The sequence below is a fragment of the Bison bison genome, unplaced genomic scaffold (genome assembly GCF_000754665.1).
Source record: "Bison bison bison isolate TAMUID 2011002044 unplaced genomic scaffold, Bison_UMD1.0 scf7180017864383, whole genome shotgun sequence".
In the NCBI taxonomy this organism is placed as follows: Eukaryota; Metazoa; Chordata; class Mammalia; order Artiodactyla; family Bovidae; genus Bison; species Bison bison.
This window is the reverse complement of record NW_011494955.1, coordinates 7,461,678-7,489,269: the sequence shown is the minus strand read 5'-3', so window position 1 is coordinate 7,489,269 and position 27,592 is coordinate 7,461,678. Positions and strand designations below refer to the sequence as shown.

General features: G+C 41.9%; 1 pseudogene; it reads left to right on the top strand.

Moving 5' to 3' along the window:
• The first annotated feature begins 5,782 nt into the window (after nt 1-5,782).
• Nucleotides 5,783-27,225, top strand: LOC105001730 (annotated as a pseudogene).
• The last annotated feature ends 367 nt before the right edge of the window (nt 27,226-27,592 follow it).

The window sequence follows — 27,592 nt, the reverse complement described above, 5'->3', positions numbered from 1 at the left end:
AGGGAAAAGTCCCCTTCCTTCAAGGAAGACCGGCGGAAGATGTAGGCCCCCAAGAGACGAGAGAGTGGGAAGGCTGCAGCGAAAGTTCAGGACTCAGGGCGTTGAAAGCACTGGAGAAGCGTCCGCAGGCTCTGAACGATCCCTCACTCTTTTTCCCTCGGTTCCCCCAAGACCTTCTGCACCTGAAACTGCCGACTCCAAGAGTGGGGCGCCTCGGGAGTGGGGACCGAGGACTCGAGGAGAGAGCCTGAGGCAGGAGGCTCAAAGTAAAGCCTTGTTGGTTAACTAACTTTAAGCCTGGGGTAGCTTCTCCCTCCTCACCCGGAAAAAAAAAAATGTGGATCTCACTGAGACACAAATAAAAGCAAATTAAGCACTCCAGGAGAATATGCACTACTGGAAGCGTAATTACATCTCAGAGGCGATGAAGCGATCCCGCTCTAGAAAGCCAGGCACTGAAATCCTCACGCCGGGCGCTCGCTCACCCCCCACCACGCAGCCACACCTCGCTCCGCCCGGGGCTTCGCGGACGGATGATGGAGCTGGACTGCGGTTGACAGGAAGTCAAGAGGAATGAATAGGAATATGACCCTTCGGTCTCTAACTGTGATGTTGGTGTGTGGAGGAGAGGATGGAGCATTTCATCATACTAAAGGAAAATGGAAAACAGATCCTCTAGCCCCGTACAGAAGCCCCGGGCTGCGCGCTCCGCTCTTTTTTTCAAAGGGACATTTGTGATGGGGAGGCCACGGGAGCCACTCTTCGCTCAGCGTCCTCTATGGACTGGGTTCACTGCTAAGTTCAACTCTGAAATTCTTGTTTTCAGAGGCTCCAATATATAAAAGAGATATTCGATGTGCCTTCTTACTGGAAGCGTGTGTGTGTGTGTGTGTGTGTGTGTGTGTGCGCGCCCGCGCGCGCGGTGTAGGTGCGTGCACATGCCTGGCCTTGTGGTTCTGGGGTTGTGGGCAGGCTCCATGCACTGTTTCAGCACATGTTCTTGTGGATAAAGCCCAAATGTATGCATGAAGATATCTGGCTCGAATCCTCTCTGTGCAAATAAAGATCTCTGCTGGTCTGTTTCTTTCTCTGGATACACAGTTTATATGCTTATCCTGCTCTCTACTTAGACACCTCCAGGAGAATATCAGGAAAATGAGAAAGCAGATGTCTGTGTCTTTCTCAAGGTGAGGGGTGAAATTCCTGGCCTGCTGTGTTAGAGACCAAATCGGAGGGGTAAGTTAGCAGCATTTGGAGCAGGAGCTCTCAAGCTTGCCGCACACACTGCAGGCTGGGTGTAGCTAGAATACCAGGTTAGGGAGAAGGGAATGAGAGAAATGAAGTTTGTGTGCCCCATATTCAATGCCCAGATCGCTTTCTCTGGAAATCAAGCGTCAGTTGATTTCCCTTAATTTCCCTGCCCCCATGCACCCTTTCCTCTATTTCCTCTATATTCTCCAGAAAAAAGAAAGGAAAGGGGGAAGAAAAAAAAAAAAAAAAAGCTTGAAGCTCTGAAGCTCCTGCTCCCCCCACTTTTTATGGGAGAAATTCCAGTTTTAAAAAAAGAGGAGGGAGTGGGTTGAGGCTGCAAGAGAACAAAGAGCCTTACCACCATGGGGTCTGGATTCTTGCCCAGACTTGGGGCTTTGGTGGGCGGGCATAGAGTTTGGGGGGCCCTTTCAGGTCCAGGATACAAGCTGCAGGCAGGAGGGAAGAGGAGGTTTGTAGAGGACAGAGGACATGGGACTTGAGCTAACTAGGAAAAAAAGGGATTTGGGGGATGGAGAGGCCACAAACAGGAAGGGGTGGGAGTTGGGGGAGCAGGGGCTATGGGAGAGCCTTCCACACATTCAGCGGTAATTCCCAGTGGGTCACAAAGGGTGATACTGGTAGGGAAGGAAAGAAAAGTGACTGATGCTGTGACTCCCTGGCCCTGCCCATTTCCCTCCTTGACTCCTTTCCCCTCATCTCCCTGGCTCTAGCATGAAGATGCAGATGCCACTCCCAGGCTCCTGGATTCCTTTGGAACCTTCTCCACTTTCTCTCTCCACCCTCACAGCCTGGACTCAGAGGAGATCCACCCAGACCTTTCCTCCAGTCTGAAGCTCACCTCCTGGACAGCAGCTGCCAGCCTGGCATCTTCCACCTTTATTGTTCTCCCTCCTTGGGCCGCTCAATTGAAGGAAGATAGGACCAGGATGGGTCGAAGCATTGCTTTGCTCCTAACTTGCTTTCTGCTCTCAAACCCAAACTTGCTTTCCTCCAGGCCCTATTCACTTCCCTGTCTTAGACCTTAGGGAAACCTACCCTCTTTGTCAATTTAGGGTTGCATTGCTGGCTGAAAGTTTGGGAAGTCACGTTAAACATTCCTCTCTGGTTCTGCAGGGATCCACAGGAAGGTGGGGGATTAGGCTGCCATCTCCAATCTTTTCCTGGATTCTCCTCCAGCCTGCCCTCAATCACAGACCCTGCTTGTTGTGCTCTGTGGTTGAGTGGGGGGGATCAGGTAGCCACTTCCCTGGGGAAGTCTCAGGAAGCCTCCTCCAGTGGGCTCCAAGATTCCTGCCTCAGCCCTCTTTCTTCCACTGCTTCGCATCCTGGCCCTCTCAGCCCTGCCAGGCGCCTCACAGAAACCCTTTCCAGCCCTCCTCAACCTCTCCTTCCTCAGCCCCACCCCTTTTCTATCTTCATTCTTCCTATTCCCTTTTTCTTTTTCAGCAGCATCTCTGCCAGTCACTTGCCCTCCCACCACCCCACATGGACAGAAGTTCTGGGAATAAACAGAGTTAAGAAAATTAACAAAGTATCTCTCCCTCTTCTTACGGCCCAGAGTCCCTACCCCTACTCCATCTCTGCAGTGGAAGAGAGCCCCCTGTCCCCCTCCTCTTCCCCCAAACACCTCCTCCTTTTTGGAAACCTTTTAGAAACAGACAAATAAAATCTCTCCTGGTTTTAGGGCCTGTCTGAGAGGGAAGTCCAAGTTCATTTTCAAGTTAGACAAGGGAGCTGAGGGGGGTTGGGGAAGAGGTGGAGTAGTGTTTGCTAGGGGCTGTATTTTAATTCCTTGCAGAGATCTAACAACAGGCTCTTTTGGTCAGAAAACCAACAAACGAACGCTTGAAAAGGTATTTATCACTTTTGATAATTTCTTCCATCTTTTAAAGTTTAAATCTGGGGCTTCTAGAAAGGAGACAGACCATCTCTTCTCTTCTTTTTTTCTTCCCTTCTTTCCCTTCCCCCTCGCCTTTTTGTGTGTTTCTTTAAGATTTCAGATTACTTTAAAAGAAGATAATGGAAAATAACATTTTTCTGAGAAAGGATTGTAGACCTCAATACAGCATTCTTCTGGATCAAAATGGACTGTTTTTCCTGTCCCAAATAAAGAATAAATATAAAAGGCATAGCTGAAGGGCTGAACATTTCTTCTCTAACTAGGTGAAAGTCTGCCCTCAATTCCATCATGAAGCTGACACCTGGAATTTAGTGGCTCCTAAGAGTTAGATAGAGACAGTAAGAGGTTGTATGTATATTTCATTATGAGGAATGGGGGAAATTATACTCTAAATGGATTACAGCCTAGTTCTCCCCATGACCAGATACCCTCAGAAGTAACATCAGAAGATGCATTCTAATCATTCTAATTTGAAAATAATTGAGCTGGACACCAGAAATTAAAGAACTTTCAGAAGATCCCTCACCAAATGAAAGAAAATGTAGTTTTCCTATCTCCAAAAAAGAGGGAAATGAAAACCCAAGACTCAACTAAAGGGGGAAGAACACTTCTTTGCTAAAATAGCTGTTTGTGCTTGAGAAATATGGAGCAAAAAGGCAGGAAGAAGATTCAGTAGGTACTTGGGACAAGATTTCTGCTGGTGGCAATTAATTCCACTTTCCTAAAAAGATATAATTTGGTGAACTATTAGTGACTGGAAGGAAACTGTCCCTATGATATCTGTAAGTAGGGAACTGCTAGATTTTCTCTCCCTCACTGTCTCCTCCTTCTAATTCCAGTTTCTCCTTCTCTAGAATGTATTTAGAAGAATTTTCTCTCTTAGTTATGGTCTTGTACACGCACGCAGTAAAGTCGATGACATCTAAAGAACTAGAAAGGAGGATTCAGACATCCATTTTCTCTCTTCTGAAAGATTACCACACTCATTTGCATAGTCAGAGGAATTTTAACTTAGATAAGAAAAAGTATATTTCAAGGTATAGAGAACACCTTACACTTCTTGCACATGGTGGTTTTCAGCATTTCTGGGGAGCATGACTGTAGGGTCCTGATTTTTGAATACTGTTGGATAGTACACAGGCTGGGAAACATGCACGGCGATGGCTATGCATTATGCTAGCATGGAGACAGGTTGATCATGACAGAGGTGCTGGTGGGGGTAGGCTGAGGATGGTGAAAGAAAGGGAAACACAGGATCTGAGCTTGGGGAGACCCCAAGAGGATCCTCCGACTCCAGCTCTCTACAGTGGTGGTCTTCTCTCCTTTAGCTGAACCACTGTAAGCAAATGGATGGGAGAAAAGATCATCCTTATGTCCACAGAAATGCTATTTCTAAGGGGTTAAGGAAACCTTGTGCAATTCCTCTCCTACTCTGAGGACTTAGGACAACCTTTTTTCTGCTAGAATCTGCATTTGTGATTTGAAGCACTAGTAATTTTTTCAGTGCTTGGTTTATTAATGAACTTCTCTCCAAAGAAGTATTATAGATATATTTCTGTCATCTATTATAGACCTATCATCACTAAACAAATAAATATGTAATATATGATTTGTTAGATGTTAAGGGAACTTTAGATAAATATTAACATAAGATATATACCCTCAGATACCCATCTCCATCTAATTAGTTACTCTTTGTAAAAAAAATTAATAATGTTTCCCTTGAATATGTCTCAACAGAATCACATTTAAAATTTTTTAAAATTGAAAGCCAAGCTTTTAATTGTCTTTATGCCAGTGCTGAGATGTGTGTGGGGAGTCTGGTGGACCTGTGGTTTGGTGGGTAAAAACATATTGAGACAGACACATGGGTTTGATAATCACCTTCACCAGTGTTTTCTCTGATGCAGCCAGCTATTGAGCAGAGATGGTATTCAGGCATGTATGTAGGCAGAAATGCTTGTTAACAATTTTGCTAAAAGCCTTCTATTTAAGAGAGAATAAAGACACCGTGTCTGATGATATCCAGGATGAACTTTGCAGTATATAATTCTCAGACCCATTTCACCCCAGCCATCACTTAGCGGAATTATGTGCCTGCCAGAAACCAAATTGCCATCTAGCCAAACTTGGCAGAGTCCCGGCGTTGGCACTGTTCTTTCAGAGTATTTTTTCCCTCTGCACAGATTTTTAGGAGATTCGGGTCACTTTTGGAACCTGGATGGCTAGTCCCCTCAGTAAGAGCAATCACTGCCGCCTGGCTCCGCCGGGAACGCGGCACCAGCATCTAATTCCTTTCTCTTTTCTTTGTGGATTGCTCCCAAGACTTCGAGAGCTCTTCCGTTAATTTTAACAGGCTGATTTTGTGTTTTTTACATGATAATTATTTAGTATTTGATTTCACTAACTCCGACTAAACTGAAGCTTGGCGAAAGCCGCTTCACCCGGGAGCATCAAAGACCGAGCCGTGAGGAGAGCTGGACGAGCGCACGCGCCCGCAAGCTCCCGCTCCACTTCCCGTGGCGCCAGCGCAGAACCAGGGGACAGTCACAATCACAACTCACACCCGTAATCCTGACTGATGCACTTGGGTGCACTTCGTGGGCACTGATGGCCGAGCACACCGGTGAGTACACTTCTCTGTGGGGCAGAGCGGACTCTAATGAGATCCCAGAGAGCTCTGGGCGTGTGGGGAGGCGCGGGTCCGCGCGGGTGCCTGGAATGCTGGGGCGTGCTGTTGCGATCTGATGGTTCTGGAAGTTGGTCCCTGCGCCTCCAGGGGTTCCTGTGCTTATTTGAAGGGACGCATCCTAACTGTGGATTTTTTGTTGATAACCACCACTGCCATGTCCAAGAATCAGCCAGCTTTCCTTTGCCTCTTTCTGTCTGCCTGCCTGCTCCTGTGGAAAGGGTACCTCCTAAATAGAGAAAGAAACCCCTCCCCTTATTCTCTATGCCCTGTGTCCAGTCTTGGGGTAGGAAAGTGGTCTTCTAAAAAAATCATACACTTACAAAGATTTCTCCCAAAGAGTTGAGAGAATCCCTGGTTTAAAAAAAAAAAGTGGGGTTAAGTGGGTGGGTGGATGGGTGGGTGGAAAGGCTGGAGGCCAGAGGCAGAGAAGCCCTGAGAACAGACTTCTGCAAAGCTTCCTAAATGTTAATTTGCCTTAGGGTAAAGGAAGAAAGCAAATTATTCAGATGTTAGGGATCTTGGTATTAAATTCTGGGTGGCTATGTATTTGTTGCCATTTGCTTATTTACATATTTGTCACCATCTGCTTATATAATATGTATGAAGTGGCACAGTCATGCATGCGTTCATGTAGAAACTCACGAAGACAATATCCCCTCCAACTGGATATGTTTCAGTTGTACTTCTAAACCTAGTGCATATATACTATAGGCCTACAAATATCTGAATACTAAGTTTTTTCTTTAGAATACTGTCCTTCAAATGGCAGGGGCAGGCTCATAAGCAGTGGCAAACTTCTCTTTTCAAACACTGCCAGTAAAAAGAACAGGCTCACTACCTTTTAAAGTTTAGCCTCCTCATTCTTGGGCGGAAAAAAAGTTTCCCAAATGTATTTGTCCTAGGAAGAAGAAAGAACAGTCCCATCCCTTCTTCCCTCAAAATGACTGCTCCATTAGTCCCTGGATTCTGGCTGTCTGGGTGCAAACAGAAGAGACTTCCTTCCCTTCTGCATGCTGGCCTCTCAAGGCTCACTCCTTAGGCTCTGAGCCGGGCAGGAATCTCTCAGATGTTTTGCCCAGTTTGGAATATGGATCTGAATGTACCAGTTCAAGTGGGTTGATGCCCCAAATTCACTTTGCGATTGCATTCAGCCTAAGGGTTTTGTGGAGGGGGCTAGCCCTACCCAGCTGTGATCAACCTGGAAAAAACCCTGGAGGTCCAAGAAATATGTTTTTCATTGACATAAGGAGAAAACCCATGTTTTCTCTCCCTCTTGCTCACTTTCTCTTTCATATCTATATCATATATGCATTCTGACAAATGTGTCTAGTTCTATGCCTTTCATCGCAGCAGAAGCCATATCCTTAGAGGAACTGGTGCCCTGGAAAGGCAGATTCTGTCCTTTTAAGCCAGGAAAAATGCACAAAGGACCCGTTCCACCATTGTGGAGCACACTGCTCTGGTCTCTATTAGATTTTCCTTTTTTTTCTCTCTCTTTTTCTTCTCCATCCAGGAGAGTCTCCACAAGCAATTAGAATTCTCCTCTTCCTAAATTACACAAATAATCAATCCAAAGGTGAGAGGAGGAGTTGTGAGAATGTTTTCAGGATTTCATCGCGATGATGCTTTCTAGTACTGCCCTCCCCACGCACCGTCCACGGACAACCTTGCGTCTATGACCCGCCCCACACGGTGAACCTGGAGAATGTGGGCCATGCTATTTGAATAGGAAACATACCTGTGAAATTTCAAAACCTGCCTTGATGACAAGGTAGCTTCAGTTTCGAGAATCTAAAACTGTGGGGGAGAGTCCCCCATCTCAAGGCCGAAAAGGCACCTTTTCCTGACGGAGCGAGCTCAGGCGGTACAGACTAATGGGGGAGGGTCTTCAGTGGAAAAGCCGGCGGGGTCATAATCTCGCTCCAGATCTTTATTTAAACTTCAGCCGAATTATTTAATTTTTTTTTCTCTCCCAGGGCCTTTCAAATTGCTCGCGAATCTTGTCTTCCTATCTAATTCCCCAGCAGCTTCCTCATCTTCCCTGGAGAACTGATGAAATCAGGCGGAGAGAATGGCCGCAGTTGAGCAGGAGAATCCTTCCCCTTTCCGCCCTGCGGCCTCGTGTGCTGACCCGCGCCTTCCGGGCGGTGACTTCGAGGGGTGCGGGCTGTGACTCCCCCACGGGGATCTGGGATCCAGCGGTCCCGACGCCTGCTTCCATGGAACCTCCTGAGTCTTTGGGCAGCTGGGGTCGCGCGCCCCTCTCGAAGGAGCCTCAGACGGTTTGCACCATTTCAGACAGACGTCCCACGCTCCCAGCCTGGGGCCTGGAGACCCTTTTCTTCTCAGCCTGAACCAAACGAAATCTGCCCGAGTCACAACCTCAGTTCCCAGACCAGGTGGCATCTACCCATTCACATCTTTGTTTTTTTGAGGGGAACAGATTTAAAGAAAAGAAAAAGAAAAAATCCTCGAATGGGGAGAAACGTGTTTTCAAACTTCCTAGCGGACCTTGTGTGTATGGGCGCTTCAATAGGGCCCGGCATCCGCCCAGCGCCTCCCGCCCTTCCCAGAAGCCGAGGCCGAAGCACCTGCACTGCAGGGGACCGAATCACTTAACCGCATTCGCCTTTCCAGGACTGATCGCTCCTCAAAACCGTTTCCCAGAAGTTCACCTCCTTGTCCAGGCAGTGTGCAAGCTTCGGCCGCTGCAGGCGGGTACTCATCTCCCGCCTCCGCGGGGTGCTGCGCCGGGAACCCCAGATCCTCCACGCCTTCGGATCCCGGACGCCTCCAAAGACCTCACTTCGCAGCTTTGGAACTCCCAGAACCGACGTTCTACTCCTTCACGGCGTTGCGGGGACCCGGAGTAAATTCAACCCACTAAGGCAATGGCACCCCACTCCAGTACTCTTGCCTGGAAAATCCCATGGACGGAGGAGCCTGGTAGGCTGCAGTCCATGGGGTCGCTAAGAGTCGGACACGACTGAGCGACTTCACTTTCACTTTTCACTTTCATGCATTGGAGGAGGAAATGGCAACCCACTCCAGTGTTCTTGCCTAGAGAATCCCAGGGACGGCGGGGCCTGGTGGGCTGCCGTCTATGGGGTCGCACAGAGTCGGACACGACTGAAGCGACGTAGCAGTAGCAGCAGCAACGAATTCTTTCCTCCCTAAGTCTGTTTCATTTTACTTAGAAAGCCTCCGCTGCTCTTTGCTTTGGGATTTGACAGACCCGTCTCCCTCAGTGTGCTTTTCCTGCGTGACTTCCAGATTATTTCAAGAAACCTAGCGGGGAAGGGTGCTTAACGTAAAACTCCGGTGAAACTAGGGGAACAGGAAAACGTTCTCTTCACACATACATGAATAAGGTAATGAGTGTCTCTGCAGAATGGAACATCTAGTGAAGAACGGAGATGCCCTTTTATTTTTAATAGCAAGCCAGAGGCCTGAAATTTAGATAACAAGTTGCTGGAAACTTTGCCTTAGGTGATAAATCCAGTGAAGAAGCTGTTTGCTTCCCATGAGGAGTGAGACGCCAAGAGAGGCAAGTTTTTTTTTTGTTTTTAATTGTAAATATTCAAACTCCTCTTGAGATGACCTCATCTCTGCCAGATGTGTCTTCTGATCCTACCAGAATGAAGCATTAAAAAAAAAAACAAAAAACTTAAATCCAGTTTTGGAATTACCCTCATGTAAAATATGATTTTGTTTAGGGTTGACAGACCAGGCAGTTCTTCTGCTTTCACTGGATTTTTATGGCCTCTGTGTCCAGGGTTAAGTTTTATTGGATTCTTTTCAATAACAAGAAGTTTTGTAGGGTTGTGTTCCCTTCCTCACTTCCCAAGACCTAGGGGTTTTAGGCACATCTTTATTACACAAGAGGCCAGAAGTTCCATGGGAGAAGAACCCGGTCTCTTGTGAGTGGAAGGTCTGGGCAGGCAAGCTGCAGGACCCTGTCCATCTTCATGGCCACCTGATTGCAGTACCCTCTGTTCTTTCACAGGAGTCCTCTCTTTTCCTCCTTATCTTTTCTCTACCCCATTCACCAACACATGCCATCTGGGAAAAAAGATCTCTTTGGAGAGTGATACTCTTCCTTTTGAAGAAAGAAGTATTCTTACAAAGGTGCTGTAGAACCATTGGTTCTTCTTGAGGATTTTCCAGGTTGGTCTCTATAGCAATTATTTCCCCCAAATCTGGTAGCTCTTCACAGCTGGACTACATTCCCCAGCTTCCTTTGCATTTTGATGTGGCCACGTGACCAAGTTTTTGTTAATGAAATGCCATTGTCTAGCCAAAGCTTTTAATAAGTGGATGTGCCCCCATCCCCTCCCCCAATGCTTTCTGTCTCCTTCTTCTGTTTAATGCTAATCTTGAGGCCTTAGGGAACAGTGGAGATTCTCAGGGGAAGAACTGCCCACTGGCAGGTATCATTTGCCTAGGACTTTACCCAAGGGAGAAATAACCTATTGTGTTTGATCCACTGTACATTTTGAATTTTATTATTGACTAACATGCTCTTTAAAAACAAAATCGTCCCTTATAAATGTCAATGGATGTTAGGTCACCTTTATTGGGATTAAAACTCCAAGAGGCTCCAAGATTCTTCTGCCTTTTCTTAGGTGACAGTCTGATAACAACTTCAAGTCATATATACAATTTCAAATCTGTAATTAGAATATTCAGTCTGGTGTATCTTCAAGGCACTGAGTTTGATTTAATGTGATATCTTCTCCTCTCCCTAATTCAGGATTGCTTCAGTCTAGATGCCTGTAGAGGGAAGGAGGGGGTAGTTTTGACTTATTACTTAGCATTGAGTTTTTCCCTCCCCCTATCCTCACCTGCTGTTTCAGATCAACTAGTGGTTTGAGAGGTGGAGACAGTGGGGGATTGGTTTGAACAATGTCCAGTGACTTTGAGTTTAGATAAACTAACCAGATTAGGGCTACTGTAGTGGTACATAGCACCAAATGAAGCAGAACTTTGGCCATTAGTTACTTAATTGGATATATAGAGAGTGGAGGTCTAGACAATTTATGATTTTTAAGTAGATTTTCTGAATTATTAGTTTGATGTGTTTCCAAATTTGAGTAAAGAATCACCATTCATTCACTAGGTTTTGTAGAAATGGCCCCCACTGGTCTCCTGCAAAAATGGCTGGTATGTAAGCATTTCTCCAAAGGTAACGAGAATACATTGTTTTGAATTAATTCACCCAAACTTCTCCCATCCTCTTGCCTAGATTGTAGACTAGGCTCACTCTCAGAGAATGAATTCCTGGTTTTTGGCCCTTTCCAATATTAGGAACTGAGCCCTTTCCTCTCTGCAGTTCTGTTTTGCATTTTACTTCTTTTATGGAAATCACAGCAGTTGTCTGATAGTTAAAATGCCTGCCAGACTCTGGCATTTTTGAGATACTGGCATCCCTCTTTATAGCCAGTGCCAAGCCATTCAGGCCAGCCTTGGGGTCACCAGGTGGGGAGAAAGCCTGTCCAGCAACAGCATGCCAAGTGCAGAAGTGTTAATGATACAGTTTACTTTATATGTGGATCCTGCTTGGCTATAAGTTTTTAGGGCTGTCTACATGCTGATAAAGGAAAACTTCAACCCTTCATTGGGTTATTTCAAAATATCTAGATATATTGTAGTGAGTGGATGGATTAACCAGATGACATTTTCTTCCTGCTTAGGAACAGTTGCTTGGCATAACAGACCTTTTAAGTGTGCATTTTATTAAGTGGCATTTTCTGAGCCTGCTCTAGGGGAAGAGCTATAGAGTGGGATGTAGGTAGACAAAAGGCATTGAAATCTTGCCTACCATTTCTTACCACCTAAGAAACCTGCTTACAATTGTCAGCACGGAGGGATTTCAGATGTCTACAAAGAGCAACTAAAACAGTCTGGAAAGTAGCCTGGTCTTTGGAAATAATGGCAGATTGGGTTAAAGACTGAATAATCCATCGTGGATGGCCACTTGGCCCATTTTCTCTGGATCATGTCCAGTCTTCTAATTCACACTTTCAAGTGTACAGTAAGCTATGTTCACTATCCTCCACTTTCTGAGAACAGCCAAAGTGGGAAGGGACTTTCAGTCAAAAGAAGACGCAGGTCTCTTTAATGAAACATGTTTTACATACAATGAGGGCTGTTAGACAATGGAATGGGAATTGAAGAGTGTGTAGCCAAAAAAAAAAAGAAGAGTATGTCGCCAGTTTCCTTGTGTATCACTTTGAATACTAGATCTTTTCTAATTTACCTGAGCAGAAATCGATGAGTACTAGACCAGAGACAGGAGCATGTCCAAGATGATCTCTCAAGACCCCTTTTTTTCCCTCTTTTTTGCTGTTGGCTTCTATAATTTTCTGACAACGGTAGTACCTGTAAAATGTGTAGGATTCAGTAGCAGGGTCAGGAGCTGCTGTCACTTGGCAGACTTCAACAACATGACCCTGGCAAAGACTTTAGAATGAAAACATCAGGAAAGTGAACCCTTAGTGCCCCATCACCAGAGGACTGGCTGGGAGCTGTCAGGTTGAAATACTAGACTATTTGGGAAGGGAAAGAACAGGAGGAAAGCCTCTGGCACTCCTCTCCTCCTCGAAAATACCTCTCAAGTAATGGATGCCAAACGCATCAAATTAATTGAGAAAAGAGATAGGAGAGGTATCAAGGCTGAGCTTCTACCCTAGCCAGTCTGTCAATCAACACCCCTATGGAGAGCAAGGCCCTGCCCACACGGGGGGCGGGGACACCACAAGAGGCGAGGCTGGGTTCCTGCACAGCGGGAGACTTATCCAATCTGTGCGTGGAGGTGGAACAGGGGCTCAGGACCTAGCAAAAAAAGATGAGAAGACTGAGAGACAGAAGAGGTGACAGAGACGTCCATGCACAGGGAGGAGGAGGAGCGGGAGCTGAAGAGAGGCTGGAGGAATGTGCCAGAGAGGAATCCTCAAGGAGGGGACGTCGCTCAGAGCTGAGATGGGGCTGAGGGCAGATGTGGGGAACGGCTTGTGCCCCAGGTTGGGCAATGGCTTGTGCAATTTAGAGACTGGAGACTGTGTTGATGTGCAGAGTGCAGGAGTCTGGTTGAACAGAAATTTTGCAACAGAAGTTATGGGAGAAGAGGCTAGGAAGCTGTTGAATTATAAAGCTGGCAGGAAAAGATGGGCCAAACTTGAATTTCTGGGTAAAGGTGTTTGTGGCCATAATGCTGACAAGGGAGGAAGATTTTGCCCTGGCTACCTTTCAGAAAGAAGTAAAATCCAAGCAAAGGAGGGCAATGCAGTCATCTTTGGTCAGCAACAGAGGATAAACAGAAAAAGCAAGCCGCTTCCCCAGTTCCAGCCTGAAGTAGCAATAATATCTTCTAGCTACTGCAGGAGCATCCAGGGAAGAGCTAAGGAATGTGTGGCAGCATGTGCCTGTCTGTATGTCTCCATCAGAGTGTTTAAGGCTACAGGTACATGTCTTTATATGTTCTGATTGTGTTTCTTCTGGAACCCTTTAGAAAAAGTATGCAGAAACTGCACCAACAAATATAGTAGTGCAATAGATTAGCAGGCATACTGCTGAGAGAGCTTGAGAAGCATATATCCCGTGGAAGAAAGTGTAGCACTGACCCCTTCACACACACACATGCTGAATAACACTCATATATATATATATTTATATGTGTGTCTAATATATATATATATCTGTATTAGAAAAGCACATGTATGGAGATACACCATTTCAGATCCACACAGAGACACAAGTGCTATTAACTGCTACCCATTTCATATACTATAGAAAAAATTAAGAGAACAGTAGAGTTTAAATGGTGTTTAAATCATCTTATCTATTTTTTTTGTCTATAAGAAAGAATATCAGCTCACCAACTACTTCAAGCAACATACTGCTTAATTTTTTTTGAACGAACTACAACAAATTAGTCCAATATCTCACTGCCACTAGCATGTGTGCTATAGAGGAAAGTGCACTGAATCCTGTAGGAATAAGAATATATGAATTATTAGTCCATACCTATCACCTAATAGCAGACTGTCCTTTGGTAAGCTACTTTCTCTCTGACTCTGTTTCTTCATCCATTAAGTGTGAAAGTTGTTTATAAAATCTAAGCTTCCTCTTAGATATAGTCAGAATACACATATATCACATATGTAGTGTTATCCAAATGGCCAGAAAGTTTGGTGAAAAAGAAGATCAGAAGATGACCATGCTGCTGCTGCTGCTGCTAAGTCGCTTCAGTCGTGTCCGACTCTGTGCGACCCCATAGACGGCAGCCCACCAGGCTCCCCCGTCCCTGGGATTCTCCAGTCAAGAACACTGGAGTGGGTTGCCATTTCCTTCTCCAATGCATGAAAGTGAAAAGTGAAGGTGAAGTCACTCAGTAGTGTCCGACTCTTAGTGACCCCATGGACTGCAACCCACCAGGCTCCTCCGTCCATGGGATTTTGCAGGCAAGCGTACTGGAGTAAGGGTGCCATTGCTTTCTCCGAAGATGACCATAGTTGTCCACAAAATGCCCAAATAAATTTTTAGTTCTGTTTTCTAATGACAAAATTTTAATTTTTTTGATATTGTGAGGACTTTTGATATTGTAAGGGGTTAATGACTGAAAGTTTCATTTTTTAACAGCTGCATTGGTGTCACATAATGAACGTGAGAATGAATAGGTCTATAGTCACTTGTTCTGCCCAAATGTTGGAGATTGACTGCAGTTACACAATGGAATGCTTTAGTTAAGTCAATGAAAAATCAGTTATGTTGGCCATTTGGCACTATGTAGTCAAAACATTTTTTTTTTTTTTAACATTTTAAAGAGATTGAGTGTCTGTGTTATGGATGTGTGCCCATTTCCTCCAGAATTTGTGTTCAGGCCCTCTTCTCTCTGGATCTCTCTCTACCTTTATCCTGATTAATACTGAACACAAAGACTTTGCTCTGGTCTCCCAGAGCAGCCACATTCTGAAAACCTATTAGCATACTTTAAAGATCCACACACTTATGCATGTCAAACATACAGACCAGCAAATAATAGCACACTCTTTTTTTGAAGGCTCCTATTAGAGCCCTGGCACTTGCCATAATATTCCATTGCAAATAAATAAATAAATAAAGTCTGCAGCTGGTAAACTTCATCCTGAATGTCAGCAGGGGGCTGATCCCATAACACAACAGTCTGAGATAACCTGTATCACAAGCTAAGCCTGTGTGATTACTTAGCATTTATATAGTACTTTATCTGTGTTCTGTATGTCAGCATCATTAATGGGAGATAACTCACCAGGAGTAATAGCTAAGAAAAAAATTCATGACCCAAATGGAAGAAAGAAGGGAAAGCTTAAAGGATCTGAGTGATTCAATAGGGGCTTGCAGTTGCAGTTACTGGGTATTGGGGAGAGGGCAGAGATGCTATTTTAAAGAGGACAAGGAAAGCTCTTTGGTCTCTCCCCAGTGAATAGGAATGACTGAAGGTGCACAAGGAGAGAATGAGTTCAGACACGGGAGAAAACCCTGCCAGGGAGACTCACTAAGCCTGAGCTCGACTAAAAGGATTTATAGTTTGTCTTCTGTAGCACCTTAGATCCCAGGGAAATTATCATCTAGCAAAGACTGTGAATAATGGTTGGAGGGTGGTTCTGCCTGGAGGCAGGGGGATGGACAAGATGCCCTTTTAAAGTGGCTTTCAAGCCCAGAAGTCTATTTTTGAATAATTTTATTTATTTTAATTCATTTGGCTGCATCAGGTCATAGTTGCAGACTCTCTGTTGTGTCATGCAGGATATTTCGCTGTGGTTTGCAGGCCCTCTATTCGCAGCACACTGGCCTAGTTGCCTGAGGCAGATGGGATCTTAGTTCCCCCAACAGGGATCAAACCTGTGTCCTTGCATTGCAAGGCAGATTCTTAACCACTGGACCACCAGGGAAGTCTCCAGAAGTCTAGTTTTAAAAATAGAACATTCAAAAATTCATCAACGTTCCACTGTGGTTTGTTTTTTGTTCTAAAAAATTTTTTAATTGTAGTTGATTTACAGTGTTGCGTTAGTTTCTGGTGTACAGCAAAGTTATGCAGTTTTATATATATAGTCTTTTTTTGTGTTCTTTCCTTTATGGTTTATCACAGGATATTGAACATAATTCCTTGTGCTGTATAGTAGGACTTTGCTGTTTATTTATTTTATATATAGTAGTTTATATCTGCTAATCTTAAACTCCTGCTTTATCTTCCCTCACCCGCTTTCTCCTTTGGCAACCATAAATTTGTTTTCTATGTCTGTGAGTCTGCTTCTGTTTTATAACAAATTCATTTGTGTCATATTTCAGATTCCATATATAAGTGATATCATAGGGCATTTCTGTTTCTCTTTCTGACTTAGTTCACTTTGGATGATAATCTCTAGGTCTATTCATGTTGCAGCAAGTAGCATTATTTCAATCTTTTTTATGGTCGAATAGTATTCTGTTGTGTATACATCTTCTTTATCTGTTCACTTGTTGGTGGACAGTAAGGTTAGTTCCATGTCTTTGCTCTTGTAAATAGTACTGCTATGAACACTGAGGTGAATGTATCTTTTTGAATTAGCTTTTTCTCCAGATATATGCCCAGGAGTGGGATTGCTGGATCATATGGCAACTCCATTTTTCATTTTTTAAGGAACCTCTATACTGTTTTCCATATTGGCTGCACCAGTTTACATTCCCACCAACAGTGCAGGAGAGTTCCCTTTGCTCCACACTCTCTCCAGCATGTATTTTTAAAAATTTATTTATTTATGTTTGGCTGTGCAGGGTCTTTGTTGCTACGTGTGGGCTTTTTCTAGCTGTAGCGAGCAGAGGCTACTCTCTAGTTGCAATGAGAGGGTTCCTCATTGTGGTGGCTACTCTTGTGAGCACAAGCTCTAGATGGTTCAGGCTTCAGGAGTTGGGGCTGTCAGGTTCTAGAGCATGGGCTCAATAGCTGTGGCGCTCGGGCTTAGTTGTCCCACTGCATGTGGAATCTTCCTGGACCAGGGATCAAACTCGTGTCCCCGGCATTGGCAGGTGGATTCTTAACCACTGGACCACAAGGGAAGTCCCAGGATTTATTATTTGTAAACTTCTTAATGATAACCATTCTGACCAGTGTGAGGTGGTACCTTATTGTAGTTTTGATTTGTGTTTCTCTAACAATTAACAATGTTGAGCATCTTTTCATATGCCTAACTGGCCATTTGTATGTCTTCTTTGGAGAAATGTCTATTTAGGTTCTTTTGCTTATTTTTTGATTGGGTTGTTTGTTTTTTTTTTTTTTTCCCGGTATGGACTTGTATTACCTGTTGGCCTATTTTGAAAATTAAGCTCTTTTGGTTTCATCATTTGCAAATATTTTCCCCAAGTCCGTAGGTTGTCTTTTCATTTTGTTGATAGTTTCCTTTGCTGTGCAAAAGCTTATAAGTTTGATTAGCTTTTGTTTATTTTTGTTTTTATTTCCATCATTTTGGGAGAATAGCTTAAGAAAACATTGCTATGATTTACGTCAGAGAATGTTTTGCCTATGTTCTCTTCTAGAAATTTTATTGAGCGTGTGGGCTTAGTAGCTGTGGTGCAAGGGCTTAGTTGCTCCGAGGCATGTGAAATCTTCCCCAACTAGGATAAAACCCGTGTCCCTTGCTTTGGCAGGCAGATTCTTATCCACTGATTCAACAAGGAAGTTCAAGACTTCAGGTTTAAACTTGGTTCTACCATTTGTTATCTGTGTAAGCTTTGGGAAATGATTTAATCTCCTTGAGACTTAATTTTCTCATTTGTTAAATAGAAATTTTGTAGAACATATTAATGAAATGGGCTTTTCTTTCCAGAATTATAGCAAGTAAAAATGCTTTACTATGAACCACTTAGAAATACTGGATAAAATATAAATTAAAAAACTACATATAGCTGAACTTGTTAGAAAGAAAATTCTCCTAAGGGACCAAAAATAAGAAGAGAACTGAAAACTTGAACCATAAATGTGAGAACTGAGCCTGAAGCTTCTTCTACAGTGTATTTAGGAGTGATTGCTGATTCTGGTAATCAAAGGATTGTTTTTTTGTTTGTTTGTTTTGTTCTTAAAGTTAAACACCAATCAGAATGTTAATTTTAAAATATTATAAATACAGGAATATAAATAAATATTATAAATACAGGAACAAATATAAACTTTAGATTTATTTAGGTTTGCTTATTTCTTCCAATTTGATATGTTTAATTAGATTAAGTAATTTGTATTCCATTTCTCCAGTCAATACCCACTATTGTTATTTTATTTTTTTTAGGATTTTAATGGTCCTATTAGAATAGGAATCAAAATTTGGCCCAAATAAAAAGGAAGAGTAGAAAAAATATCTGCTCCCTGAAAAAAATTATAAAACAACTATACTGCAACTAATATATCTGCTCCTTAGTAAAGGGAAAGAACAAAGTTTGTCTTGGTCTGGGTTCTGGTCTGGAAAACAATTGCAACATATCAAAACACATTCTCCTATGATATATATATGTGTGTGTGTGTGTATATATATATATATATATATAATTTTTTTTTTTGCCTCTCTTCATGCCAGTTTGGGAATTCAAATTTTTATTAGTGGTGCATGGTATAGGAATTCTTTAGTTAAGAAGTGTAACAGCAACATTGAACAAATTCTGGATCCCATGCGGGGCACTCTTAGGAAATGCCCTTGAGATCACAGAGGATGCCATTCCGTGCAAATGCATGGCATTTAAAAAGCATTCAGAATATATGGACTCCAAAGGTGAAGAAGTTTTAGAAGTGCCTTAATTCATTTATTTCCCTTATATATATATTTTCTTTACTTGCTGCACCGTGCAGCTTGTGAAATCTTAGTTCTCCAACCACGGATGGAACCCAGGCCCTTGGAAGTGAAAGTGTGGAGTCCTAACCACTGGACCGTCAGGGAATTTCCTATTTTTTTCTAATGAATACATGAGTAATAAACTATAAAACCTATGTCTGAAATCTGAACTAGTTCTTTAAATAGACAGCAAAAATTTCTGTGTCAATAAAGTATTTGTCTTAGTTTAATTGCAGTAATGGCTTTCTTAATTCAGTAAAATAATGATGCTTCTTACCTTTGATATCATCTTAGATTGTGTGATGTATAAGAGTCATTGTATGAGTTAGGATTCAGGACTGGAAAAAAAAAATCTCCCTAGGGATTTTAAACAGGAAGAAATCAAGGAACTAAGTCCTTGCAAATTACTGAATGGGCTAGGTCAGGAAGCAACAGTTAGAATTGGACATGGAACAACAGACTGGTTACAAATAGGAAAAGGAGTACGTCAAGGCTGTATATTGTCGCCCTGCTTATTTAACTTATATGCAGAGTACATCATGAGAAACGCTGGGCTGGAGGAAGCACAAGCTGGAATCAATATTGCTAGGAGAAATATCAATAACCTCAGATATGCAGATGACACCACTGTTATGGCAGAAAGTGAAGAAGAACTAAAGAGCCTCTTGATGAAAGTGAAAGAGGAGAGTGAAAAAGTTGGCTTAAAGCTCAACATTCAGAAAACTAAGATCATGGCATCTGGTCCCATCACTTCATGGCAAATAAGTGAGGAAACAGTGGAAACAGTGGCTGACTTTATTTTTCTGGGCTCCAAAATCACTGCAGATGTTAACTGCAGCCATGAAATTAAAAGACGCTTACTCCTTGGAAGGAAAGTTATGACCAACCTAGACAGTATATTAAAAAGCAGACACATTACTTTACCCACAAAGGTCCGTCTAGTCAAGGCCATGGTTTTTCCAGTGGTCGTGTATGGATGTGAGAGTTAGACTGAGAAGAAAGCTGAGCGCCAAAGAATTGATGCTTTTGAACTGTGGTGTTGGAGAAGACTCTTGAGAGTCCCTTGGACTGCAAGGAGATCCAACCAGTCCATCCTAGAGGAGATCAGTCCTGGGTGTTCATTGGAAGGACTGATGTTGAAGCTGAAACTCCAATGCTCTGGCCACCTGATGCAAAGAGCTGACTCATTTGAAAAGACCCGGATGCTTGGAAAGATTGAGGGCAGGAGGAGAAGGGGACGACAGAGGATGAGATGGCTGGATGGCATCACCGACTCGACAGACATGGGTTTGGGTGGACTCCGGAAGTTGGTGATGGACAGGGAGGCCTGGCGTGCTGCAGTTCATGGGGTCGCAAAGAGTAGGACACGACTGAGCGACTGAACTGACTGAACTGAGAGGAGCGGAAGCCTCAGTCAATTCATTCTTTATCACACCTCCTTTCACAAAGATAAATTCATCACTGAAAGTAGAGAAAGGTGGTCCCTCTGCTCTGCCTTCCAAATCTTTCATGCATATATCTTCTGGATGGAATCTAATTTGTATGCAGAACCTGGGAAATGTAGGTAGATACTTATTTGCTTTCTAGATTCTCTTTTATGAAAAGATAAGGGAATGAGAAGGGATTTTCAGCTCCAGCAGACCATATCTATGAGGGTGGCCAAGTATAAAAACCAAATGGACAGAAGTGTATCATTTCACTAATTGCAAGTTAAATTATTAGCTGTAAATTAAAGCCACAATAAGATACTATTAGATATCCACCAGATTGGCTCAAATAAAAAATTCTTCTTATAATACCAAGTATTGGTGAGGTTGCTGAGCAATGGGGTGCTTATATACTGCTGATAGGAGTATAATTTAGTACCTCTTGAAGAACAGTGTAGCATTATCTGGTAAGTTTGATGGTATGCATATCTTAGGACTCAGGAATTCTATTCTAAGTATATAACCTACAAAAATGCGTATGTATGTACCAGTATACATGAACCATAATGTTCATAGCAACATTGCTCATAACAGCCCCAATTGAAAACAATGAGATGTTCATAGTAGTAGAATAGTTAAATATTTGGTATATTAGACAGTGGAATAGTACATAAACATACACACAAAAATGAATGAGCCACAGATAAACACAATAAAGTAGGTAAATATTTAATGTATAATATTGGTCCAAAGACAAGGACAGAAAATTTTACATACAGTATTCATTTTATAATGTTTGAAAACAAATGAAACTAACCTATATTGTTTAGGAATACATACTTAGGTGGTAGAGCTTTTTTTTTTTTTTTAATACAAGACAGAGATTACCATGAAAATCAGGATTGTAGTTACCTCTAGTGGAGAGGAAGACAGTGTGATTGGGAAGATGTAGCGGGAGGGCACCTGGGATTTGGCAACATTCTGTTTCTTGATTTGTTACTGTAACTATAATAATTAATTCAACAATGCTTTTTCTGTGTACACTTCTGTGTATGTATTGCACTTCAATTTTTTATGTTTAAAAAAGAAACTAAGTGGGTGCATAAACAGAAATCTAGGTATAAGTAAAAAGAGAATTATAAAGCTAGAGGAGAGATCTGAGGAAATTGTTCAGAAGGTAATGCAGGAGATAAAGAGTTAGACTATATTAGAAAAAAAAAGAATATATTAGAGACTATAAGGTGAGTTGGAGAATGAGAAGGTCCAACATATAGTAGTTCTGGAGGAGAGAATGAAGAGACTGGGAGGAGGACACATTTTATCAAAGAGATTATGGCTGAGAATTTTCCAGAATTAATTGAAGACCTGAGTCCTCAGATTCAAATTGCAGAAATCTTCAGCAGGATTGATTAAACTAAATCCATACTCGTATACCTTGCTATGAATGTTCTATTCAATTCCAACTACAGTGAGAAAGTTTAAAAAGCAAACAGAGAGAAAGACACATTATCTTCAAAGTAACAACAATTTTATTCACGGCAGACTTTCTGAAAGCAACAAAAGAGACTAGATAACAAGAAAAAATGTATTCAAAGTTCTAAAGTCTTATATTTTTCAGCATGAATTCTTTAGTCAGCTATACTATCATTCAAGAGTAAGCATGAAATAGATAAATTTCCAGACAAACACAGTAGGTTTCTTAACACAAATAGATCTCCCACTGAAGACATTTTCTTTAGGGAATTTCCTAAAGAAAATTTCAACCCAGGAGGAGGAAGTGAGATAAAAATAAGAATTGTGAGAATAGTTTCGATGAGTAAAGACACTGAAAACATGTGGTATATCTAAACAAGCGTTGACTAGGCAGACAATAGTAATAGTGACTAATTTGGAGATAGAAAAATAAGGGGTGTTATAATACTGGACAGCAATAACGTGTACAATGAGAGAGATACGATCAGAATTAGAGTTCCAAGTTTCTTGCGTTATTTGGGAAGACAATAGGAATATTGCTTAGGCCAATAAGATTACTATTTAAAAATTAGAATAATCATGAAAAGAATAGAAATAGAATATACAACTTTCAAATTCGTAAAGGAGAAAAGGAAAATTTTTCAAAACTTTCATCAACTTCATAGAAGGCAGCAAGAGAGACACTGAAAAAATATAAGCACAAAATAATCTGGTACATATAAAACAAAAGTTATCAGTAAGCTCATCAAATATAAATGGACTAAGATCAGCAGTTAACAGATTGAGATTGTCAGACTGGATTTTAAAATTTAGTTATGTGCTGCTATATGTCATAATGACATACAATGTTTGAGATTAAAAGAATAGGAAAAATACCAAATAAGCTGATATTACTATATTAAGATGGGACAAAATCAGCTTTAAGATACACAGAAAAGTGGTTACTGTGGGCTTCAGGGAGAGGATAATAGGAAGTTATTGGTTAATAGGTACAAATTTTCAGTTTGTGATGGATGATGAAAAAGTTCTAGAGATGGAGAGGGGTGATAATTGCACAATAATGTGAATGTACTTAATGCCACCAAACTGTATGCTTAACAGTGGTTAACACGGTAAGTCTTATGGTGTGTCTATCTTACCACAATTAAAAAATTAGACCTTAAGATTTTAAAATGTAATCACTATATAATCATGAAAACAACAGTTTACCAGGAAGATATAGCATTTACTTTTATGTGCTCACTTAAATACATAAAACAAAGCTATAATAAGAAGTTTATAAATTTACCATAATAGTTGGAGATTTAAAATTACAACTCTCTAGTAATTGGCACACTGGTAGATAAAAATTAGTAAAGACATAGGAGATTTGAATAACACAAATCTTTATATAACAATTAGGAAATACACTTATGTTTTAAAAATATACAGAACCTTTCAAAAACTGACCGCATACTGGACCACAAAACAAATCTCAACAAATAAAAAGAATTGGTGTTATACATAGCGCAGGGAAGTCTACTCAGTGCTCTGTGGTGACCTAAACAGGAAGACAATTCAAAAAAGAGGGGATATGTGTACACCCAGAGTTGATTCACTTGCTGTACAGCAGAAACTAACAAAACATTGTAAAGCAAGTATACTCCAATTTTTAAAAAAGAATGTGTTATACAGACCATTTTTCTCTGCATGCAAGCAATTAATTTAGATAGCAATAATAAAAAAAGATTAAATTCCCATATTGTTGGAAATTCATGAAAAAATTTGAAGTATAACTAATAATGGAAATTGGATGATATTTAGACTAATAAAGAAAACATACATTCAAAATACGTAAGATATAGCTAACATAGCATTAGAATAGTCCTTTATAGTCTTAATACATTAGAAAAGAAGAAAAAGAAACAAAAAGCTAAGTTCCAACTCAGTTCAGTTCAGTTCAGTCACTCAGTCGTGTCCGACTCTTTGTGACCCCATGAATTGCAGCACGCCAGGCCTCCCTGTTCATCACCAACTCCCGGAGTTCATTCAGACTCACGTCCATCGAGTCAGTGATGCCATCCAGCCATCTCATCCTCTGTCGTCCCCTTCTCCTCTTTCCCCCAATCCCTCCCAGCATCAGAGTCTTTTCCAATAAGTCAACTCTTCGCAGGAGGTGGCCAAAGTACTGGAGTTTCAGCTTTAGCATCAGTCCTTCCAAAGAAATCCCAGGGCTGATCTCCTTCAGAATGGACTGGTTGGATCTCCTTGCAGTCCAAGGGACTCTCAAGAGTCTTCTCCAACTCAAGAAATTACCAAAAAAAAAAAAAAAGTCACAAAACCTCTCCTATAGTTGAAGCAGATGGTAAGAAATAATAATTGTAAAAGTTAAAATTAGAAAACAAGGATACAATAGGGACAATCAACAAAACTACAGATTGGTAAGTGCTCACTCACCAAAGGGTTCCAAGAAGTCTCAATAATGAGGTGGTTGGTATCACCTGGGTCTTTAAATGTCAGTCATTCTCTATCAAAATGCTCAGGAGATAGAGAACTCTTAATACAGTAGCTATGGGCACAAGTTGGAAATTATGCAACGAAACAGATTTTTCTCTCATCAAAGTAGATCTGGCTACCATATACCTCCTGAGGATAATCTGCCAACCGCACAGACCATAATGAGCCATATGATACTGTGCCTGAGGGAATCAGCTAAGACAGGCTGATTATAGTGGATCCCTTCCATCATGGAGAGGTCGTGTTTTGCCTCACTTGAACAGACATTTTTTCTGGCTCCAGATTTGCCTTCTCTGCCCATAATGCTTCTGTCAGCCCCCTCATCCATGAACTTACCAAGTGCCTTATTCACCATTATGATAACCCATACTGTATCTCTCCCATCCAAAGTACATACCAAAAGAAGTGAATCAGTGGGTTCAGGCTCATAGGATTCAGCAGTCTTAACATGTATTCTATTATCCATAGATAGTGGACTTTATGAAATGATAGAAGGGTCTAATGAAGATTCTACTACAGAGCCACCTGGGAGATGATACTTTGTGAGTTTGGGGTGCTGTCTTGTAAGACTGACTGAGAGGGCCGTGGTTGGAGATATTATTCCTATAGCCAAAATGTATGGGTCTAGGTACTAAGAAGTGTATGTAGGGTGGAATTCTCTCATGTATGTGCACGCATGCTCAGTGACTTCAGTCGTGTCTGACTCTTTGCAACCCTAAGGACTGCAGTCCACCAGGCTCCTCTGCCCATGGGATTTTCCAGGCAAGAATATGAGAGTGGATTGCCATGCCCTCCTCCAGGGGATCTTCCCGACCCAGGGATTGAACTCACGTTTCCTTCTTTGCGGGCGGATTCTTATTACCACTGAGTGGAGAAGCCCCGATTTCTCTCACTGTTACACATACTGACCAACTTCAACATTTTTCTTGATTCTCATCCCTCTAAACTTAGATTCTGGTTTAGAGGTATTCATTCCTAGGAAACTTTTATATCCTTTATGCCACTGAATCAACAGGCAAAGGGGTTCTTGAACCAGCTGGGGTGAAAGAAAGTGGTTGCTTGCAGTGAGAGCAGGGGATCCTCTGGGGTGCCTCACAGTAGCTCCATGACTAAGGTAGAGCTGATGGAAGATTGGGGCACCCCAAGTGTAGACGGAACCCCTAAAGGCTAGCTCCTTCAGGAATAAAGGTTGGGGCCTCTCCACTAGGAACCCAAACCAGCTAGGTGCTGATTGAAGACAAAAATAACATGGAATGGGTAGTTGATTAAGAAAGTTATAAGTAGCAGCTACAGCCTTGTTCTCAGAAGCTTTGGGCCATATGTGGGTGGTGTTGGCAATTATGACGCTGGGAGCAGCAGCTTCCGGGCCTCTTGATTACAACCACAGCAGTATGTTCTTCAACCAACAAGTTTAGTGGTACCTTCTGACTCCTGTTCTTTCAGTCTTTCCAACAGTTTTGTGAGCATCGTACATCGAGCATCAATGTGGTAAATTCCTTTCTGCTTAGAATACCTGGGGTTATTTCTGTCCTTACATTAAGCTCTGACTGAAGGAGAAGGGGGCAGCAGAGGATGAGATGGTTAGATAGCATCACCTACTCAATGGACATGAATTTGTGCAAACTCCAAGAGATAGTGGAGGACAGAGGAGACTGGCGTGCTGCAGTCCCTGGGGTTGTTTAAAGAGTCAGACATGACTGAGTGACTGAACAACAACACCAGGTAAGTGTGGTATTTGCATAGGGATGATCAGATTGACTAATTTAAAAGACTAGAACCCACAAACAGACCTCTGCTATTTAAATCTGGTGTCTGATATTTCAAACCAGTAGAGAAAATGCTGGACTATGTAATTAATGCCGCTGGGGACAATGGGCTTCCCTTAGGGGGGACATTAAATCCTTTTCTCTCACTAAACAAAAAGTTAATTCCAACTGGATTAAAGAAGTAAAGGTGAAAAGCAGAAGTGTAACACCATTAGAGGAAAATACAATAAAAATTATTATGCTAATAACTTAAATTTACATCTCTAGCTTATTGCTGTTGTTGAGTCACTAAGTTGTGTCTAACTCTTTTGGAACTCCAAGGACTGTAGCCTGCCAGGCTCCTCTGTCCATGAGATTTCCCAGGCAAGAATACTGGAATCAGATTTCCACTTCCTTCTCCAGGGGATCTTCTCCAGCCAGGGATTGAATCTGCGTCACCTGCATTGGCAGGCAGACTCTACCACTGAGCAAGCAGGGAAGCCCAAGGATACTCTACAGCAGTTAAATAAATAAATGAAGCTTCTTGTAGCCACACAGATAAATACCAAAACCAATATTGAACAACAAAAGCTAGCTGAAGGATAAGTATGGTATGATACCACTGATAAAAATTAAGAAACATATAAAACAATACTGTATAAAGCTTATGTTACATACATATGAAATAAAAGTTTTTGAAAACTTCCATGGTAATGATAAGCACCAAATTCAAGATGGAGGATACTTCTGAGAAAGAAGAACACTAATATGATAGGAGAAGATTATCCATGGGTTTTCCTTATTTTTGTAATTTATTTCTAAGCTGAAAAGTTGGCACTTAGTGTTAATTTTCTTATAATATGTACTTTTTATATGACTGAAATATTTAATAATTTAATAATAGGGCCCAGAACTCCCCTCCCAAAGAATAGGAAAGTGGTGATGACTTTTATGACGTTAGATTTAACTGAGTATGTAAGAAGACACCACTGGTGGAGTCTAGTGTTTGGCCACAGTTCTGGACCTGTTGTAGAAAATTACTCAGTAGCCACCCAGATTGTAATGGATGAAGTGAGTGACAGGTGTGTGGGATTTTTATTCCAGAAAGTTGGAAAACTTGCAGCAACTGGAGTAGGTGGTGGCTTTCTTCTCCTTCAGATTGCCAGCCGCAGTGGCTGTGTGCAGAGCAACCAGAAGGGAGTGGAGAAAGACATAAACAAAGCCAAAAGACAGATGAAGAAATGAGCAAATAAGGCAGCACCTGAAATCAGCAACAGAACTTGTCAAACAGAACCTTGTGATATCCGGTGGATTTGTGGGAGGCTTTTTGTTAGGCCTTGAATCTTCAGGATATGAATGTTCTGTCATGGTGGGGTACCTCTGAGAAGTGGTGGTGACAACATGATCTCCACATTTCTCAATGACACATTTCCAGGATGACAAGAAATAACTAGCTGGACAATACCAGACCCACAGCTTAGCATTTTGCCATCTGAAATTTGGCAGACTAGTAGAGAATTCCATGGACAGACAAGCCTGGTGGGTTGTAGTTCATGGGGTCACAAAGAGTTGGACACGACTGTATAAAACAACCAATAGAGTATGTGTATAAAAGTATTCCTGAGCAAAACATGGCTTTTTAAAAAATTTGCAGTTGTTTAAAATTTGCCTATAAACACCACCACTGGCTGTAGATATATATATAGAAAAAAATCTGTTGGATATACTCCCCAGTGAAATATTATCCTTAT